This window comes from Ctenocephalides felis, unplaced genomic scaffold (assembly GCF_003426905.1).
Source record: "Ctenocephalides felis isolate EL2017-DRISC unplaced genomic scaffold, ASM342690v1 CF-g0.4_SCAFFOLD_01492, whole genome shotgun sequence".
In the NCBI taxonomy this organism is placed as follows: Eukaryota; Metazoa; Arthropoda; class Insecta; order Siphonaptera; family Pulicidae; genus Ctenocephalides; species Ctenocephalides felis.
The window spans coordinates 53,576,173-53,582,948 of NW_020537646.1; the positions used below are offsets into that span (position 1 = coordinate 53,576,173).

At 29.2% G+C, this 6,776-nt stretch overlaps 1 long non-coding RNA gene across 1 annotated transcript; it reads right to left on the minus strand.

The window, feature by feature from the left end:
• Positions 1-240: 240 nt before the first annotated feature.
• LOC113370627 lies at positions 241-776 on the minus strand. Its single transcript, XR_003366593.1, has 3 exons — positions 742-776; positions 578-671; positions 241-288 (listed from the first exon to the last, which is right to left on the minus strand). It is a non-coding gene; the product is annotated as an uncharacterized LOC113370627 (long non-coding RNA).
• Positions 777-6,776: the final 6,000 nt, after the last annotated feature.

Here is a 6,776-nt window from a genome sequence, read left to right on the forward strand (position 1 = left end):
TTCTGTAGGATATCCCGCGCGGGATATTCCGGACATAAACCGGACATGAATAGGATATAATTATGGAATTGTTTTTTTACTTTTTAGATGAAAAATAAATTTGGATTAAAAATAAAATAAAAGAACACAATTTCACAAAGTAAACTTTTATTACAAAATAACAAAATCCTGAGATAATTTTATAACAAAATTTAATATATACAACTTTAATTCAAAATAACTTATTTTACAATATTAAAAATATAATTAATTCGGCATTCAATCCTAGTTCATGGTTGATTTTCTCTCCTGAAATAGAAAACAAATGAATAAATGCATATATATGTATATATATATGAGTAAGTTCTTTAAGAGCGATACATCAATCAAAATAGACAGAGATTTATAAAATAATCTCTAATTCCAAATATATCGACACAATTTGATGTCATTACGAGTGAATATTAAACTTGGTTTTTTACATCTAAAAATGTGTACACAGCACAAATTTTGCACTAACATTGATACAACTAACCAGTCAATAATCATGATTTTTTGTAAATAGGAAAAACATATAGTACACATCTCACAAAAATACCTTGTATAATATTTATTGGCACGTCGCAGCCAGCTTTTTGCAGCCTCTGAAACAGTAAACTATGTCTCATGCGGCAAATTTTTCAAAGCAATTCCTGGAATTAATTATATATTAGTTTAATTCATAATTTACAACACATCATAAGTATAAGATATATAAATTACCTGTGATGACATCGCAAGGCACTAGATCACAAAATTTTTTTTTGCCCTTTCCTCGTCCCTAGCAAAATTCTTTGTCCAAACCAACATCAAAAATTGATTTTCATAGCTGGACTCTGATGGCTAAATACAGAATATAAAGAGAAAGTTTGTTTAGTATATGATAAAGTTAACAAATAAAAATAAATCTATATAAACTTTTGATTACCAATTGTATTTTGATATCTTTGCTCAGAAATATAGCCTCCACAAGTTGAAGCTCCTCCAACAAACATAGTGGAGAGCATTTCTTCTTTGTCAATCCTCTTTCAAACACAGCATTTGATACAAAATTAGGCATGGCTGCTGGATAAGCTGGCAGGGTAGAAATGTCAGCATTAAATTAAAAATTCTATTTATACTAGTAACATAGTATTTCAAATAACAGTACACAGAAAGCTTTAATTACCATCGTTTATATCTGCCCCCCTTTCAATATGTTGCTGCAATATTTATAACACACACGCACATATAATTATATAGAACACATAAAATTTCCACTATTATTACTCAATTTTAGAGTATTTTGATAAATAATATTAATTATTTATAACACACGCTCATATAATTATATAAAACAAATAAAATTTTCACTATTATTACTCAATTACTCAAAAACTATGATAATTCCACATATAGCGTCTATTGATAACGCTTAAACCTTAAAGGACGCCCCATTCCTACAGCCGACGCGACAAAAGAGAAAGGGACAAACATATACGTTTAGAGGTCTCAAGCCGTGCGCGTACGAGAGCGACATGTTCGTGAACCCGTGCGTTATACCTGCTCGAGTCCTTTGGTTTTGAGACGTCCCGTTGCATATTCATAGGATATTCATAGGATGTCGCGATATTAGGAGATTGTGAGGACAAGTGGGACATTCCCTGGCATGTCTTGTGCTGTCTGGGAATAAAAATAAAATTAATAAATAATATAGATAAAATTTCTGAATAATAAAATAATACTAGAAAAATAATAAGATAAAACAAAATAGCAATAATAGAAATAGTAAGATAATAATAATAAGAATAATAATAATAATAATAATAATAATAATAATAATAATAATAATAATAAAATAATAATAATAAAAATAATAATAATTATAATAATAATAATAACAATAATAATAATAATAATAATAATAATAATAATAATAATAATAATAATAATAATAATAATAATAATAATAATAATAATAATAATAATAATAATAATAATAATAATGTTTGCGTTTACAAATTTATGAGATCATTGGGAATTTTTCGTTTTAGCCTTGTAGGGCGCGCTTCTGAGAATACTTTTTGTGCCAAGCAATTTGGGTGTTCGTCAATTCTTCTTTTGTAGTTGTTTGTTTTTGTTGAATTTCTTCATTTACTGTCATCATGCTGATGAAATCATTAAATAAAGCATTGGCTTATTATCATACTAAAATTCGAGGTTATCTTTTTCCAGACTTTGAAACATAGCTTACTGGCTGAATCAAAAATTCTAAAGAAACTTATTAACTTCCCATAGGGTAAGTTATTGTAATCGTCCAAAAATCGAAAGTGAAAATTCTTATATTTCTCGACGTTTTGAAGCTTTCTGAATATTTTGGCATACCTCAGAAAAAATGGATGTGTGTGTGTTTTGTGTGTCCGCATTTTTTCGTTCCCGTTTTCATGCGCATAGATCAACCGATTTGAATGGTTCAAAAATTATTCGATTTTTATTGATAGGGAAATGTGCTGATTAGTTTTTAGCAAAGGCAGGTCCAGCCGTTACGGAGATAAAGAGCAAAGAGTGCAGAAATAAAAATCGAATTTTTGAGAGAACGGAGCATCCGATTTGAAACATTCAATTAGCAATAATTGGGAGAAATGGTTACTAGTTTTTGGCAAAGGCAGGCCCAGCCATTTCGAAGATACAGAGCTATATACAAAAAATGGCAGTTTTTGAGAGAAATAAGCATCCGAATTGAATGATTTAAAAAACTTTCTGCTTGTGTTGACAAAACAATTGCTTCTGGGGAAAAAATCTCTTTTTTTGTAAATTTATATATTTTAAATAAATATCTATTGAAAACATTTAATATTCCTCGAACATTTCGTTACGGTGCGGGAAGTACCAGCAATTTGCCTTAAGGCACGATGCCATGCGCCCCACTAGTTATTAAAATGCATACTAAAACCGCCGCATAAAATTATTTATTTATATTTATCGTATTTCTTAGATAGTTAGAAGATCATAAAAGAGGGTATTGAATATGGAACCATTTTGGTCTGGGAATCGGCAACACAAACTAAACTAGCTGTAAGTTGAATTCTGTCTTAAGGCAATTAGGGCATCGTACTTTAAGGCATATTGCTGGAACTTCCCGTACCAAAAATTATTATTTTTTTAAGAACAATTAACATTTTTGAAAAAATTTTACTTCGAAAAAATTAGATTTTTGAGAAACTATAAATTTGACAAAAAATTACTTTTTTTTTTAAAAAAAATTTTTTTTTGAAAACAAAATTTTTTTGAAAAGAAAAATGTTTTCTTCATTTTGACATATTTTGAAAATTCTGAACTTTTTTTCAAAGCAATCGTACTGCTTGAACTGCATAGAGACGAAATGTCAAAGCGCGCAAGTGCCGCGCCGCCGTCTAACGCATAAGCATTGGTACGGAACTCATAGAAATGTTAAAAAAAAATATACTTATTGTTAAAATCTCTATAAAATATCTGGTAATTTGATGTGCATATGTCTAATGTTCATTTTTACCGCCAAATGGCTCATTTTATTTATTTATTTATTTATTTATTTAAATATATAGCCCACAGATTTCTCCAAGAGGACTCAAAAATACAATTATTTTACATAATGAATAACAATTAAAATATATAGTTAGTAACATAAAATGCTAAGATAAAATTGCATATAATGCAGAATGTAACAATAATATTTATAAACAGAATAAGAAAATAATGAGATATTTGAAAGAAAATAAAAAGATTAACTTGTGCAGATGGAGATTATTTGATTAGGTGAAGTGTTGTGAATGTCTATTTCGTTATTAATTAAGTTAAAGTTAGATGACATAAGTAAAATTGGCGAATTTAAGAGAGAAATAGATTTAGGGGTAGGATAATTGAAAAATAATTGTGAACGCGAAGATAGCCTTGGAACATTAAAGGATAGTTCATTTTCTTACTTCTTCTCCATATCTCCAAAGTCGTTGAACCCGCCTTTCCAAAAATTATAACAGTTTTTTATTTAGTTAATACAAATAAAATGTTTTTTGAATTACTCAAATCGGACGATCCGTTCTCTTAAAAACTAAGTTACCGTTTTCGGCACTTTTTGCCCCGTATCTTCGGAACGGCTACACCTGCCTTCGCCAAAAACTAATCAGCACGTCTCCTTATCAATACGAATCGAATGTTTTTTGAATTATTAAAATCGGTTGATCCGTGTTCCCGAAATCGTCGACGAAAATTTGTATCCGAACATACATACACACACGCACATACACACACACATATACATTCATTAATTGTAAGGTATGCCAAAATGTTCAGAAACCTTTGAAACGTCGAGAAATGCAAAAAAGTTAATTTTTTTGCGATTACTATAACATGCCCTACGGGAAGTTAACAAATAAGAGCATATCCAAGAGATATTTGGATAGCACAGTGCTCAAATATTTTATATGCGTAATCAGTATATCTGAGAATCGGCAACTATCTACTTTTGTGCTTTAGAAGAGCTGTGCCTTATTACTTAGGAGAATCGAAACACTTTTTTTAATTTTCGGACGTTTTTTTTATAATGCGCCATTAAGCTTGAAGAAAAAGCTCAAATCTTGCTTTAAAATACAATTTATTATTATCAAGGGTTGTCCAACCCTAATACTTTTTTTTTAACACTGGTGTCAATTTTCTTTATTTTAATTTGCTTAATTCAAAATCGACATAATGCATAGAACTCTTTTTATTTCGAAAAACTATTTATTTTTATCAAGAGTTATGCACCCTTATTTATTCTAATTCCTGTGTGGGAGTTGTAATGATTATGATAATATATTTAATTAGAAACTCCCAACATAATAAAAAAAATATAAATTTATTAACTATAAAAATATTTCGATATCAAAAATATACATGACATGTCCCATTGTTTTTTACAAATCAAAAAAGCAGCCTGCTTGATATCGCCACACACTCCCTGCCCAGTGTTGATCTCACAGTTTAAAAAAAAATACAGGGAAACACGTTATAAAAATGTGGTGGGAAAGCAGATTATAGCAGACCAGTGTTGTAATACTGGTCAATTACAAATTTCCATGTTTCGTCAGCAGATCCACCGTATGTGGTGATTTGACCTGCCATCAACTCCATATTCTGCATAATATTCTCGATCTAATGGGTATTAGTTATATCAGAATAACTTAATGTTTAGAATGCATAATTTATGGGTACAGTTTCCATTTCTGCAAGCGTTGCATTCGTATCTGATGAGTTCCGATCAGAGAAAGAAGTTGGCTCTTTATCCAAATCAGGATCATTGGTTTCTTTGACATAAGAGTCCAGAATTGTGGAATCCAATAAATTATGTCAAATTTTGTTTTGATTCGTCGTTGTCACCGATAATGGGAGGTAGCATTATAAGATGATTTGTTGAGTTAACAGAGAAAGAGAGGTTGAATTGCATTCCAATGAAAAGTTCAGGCTCCAAATTATTTTTACTGTCAGCAATAGACACTGAGGTCTGGGTATACCAAATGAGTAACCTCGGAAGTCTGATCCAGATAGTAAGTGCGTTAACTATGATGGATTGGACTGGACATACCTTATAGGTCGTCACTGAAGACCAGTGATTATGATGCTGCGTCAAAATCAATTTTTCTCAAATCCTCGAAAAATAAAACTCCTTTTTTTTTGTCATCATCTCCATCGTCGTGAGTCACCAATGTGGGAGTTGTAATGATTATGATAATATATTTAATTAGAAACTCCCAACATAATAAAAAAAATATAAATTTATTAACTATAAAAATATTTCGATATCAAAAATATACATGACATGTCCCATTGTTTTTTACAAATCAAAAAAGCAGCCTGCTTGATATCGCCACACCTGAATCAATTTTCTTTTAATTTTAATTTGAACTATTATTTAACATAACTTTAGATAAGATTTTTTGAGCATGTGAAAATGCTCCAATGTTGTGCACCCCTATTTATTTTAATTCTGGAATCAATTTTCTTTTAATTTTAATTTGAACTATTATTTAACATAACTTCAGATAAGATTTTTTGAGCATGTGAAAATACTCCAATGTTACTTTAAAAAACAATTTATTTTTATTGACGGTTGTCCAACCCTAATATTTTATTCAATTTTTAGGTATATATTTTTATTTTAATTATTTTAATGTGGAATTGAATAATAAATACAACTTTTTTTACTTCAAAATAACCTTTATTTTCATTAAATGTTTTTCATCCCTTTTTTTTAATTTTGGAATCAATTTTCTTGTAATTTTAGTTTTCAAAATGCGGAATTATTAGAAGCATAAAACTCTAAATTTTCACCTTTCTTTCATAAATCATTTTTTCATAATAGCCATTTTAGTAATCCAATAATTTTTCAGCACGCTTTCAGTCAGTGAGTGTTTTTTGAATTTGAAATTTTTGATTTTGAATTCATATTTTTCTGGCCTTATGATACCTTAATGATAAAGCATAATTTTACTTGAAAAAAAATAAATTATTTTTTTCAATATTTATTCACATCTTGTGCAAAAAATAGAGAGATTGAATATTAAAACCTGATGATCAACAGTTTTTTTTTATAAGAAACTAGGTAATTTTTCGGCAAAACTGTCAAAATTTCCACTCTCTAATTTTTTTTCAATCACAGTCAATTCGCTGGGCATACATAATAATGCAATTTAAAAATGAAATATATGATTCTGTAAAGGTTTTTACCCAGAAGAAAAAGCTTAATTTTTTAGGGTTGTCCTCCC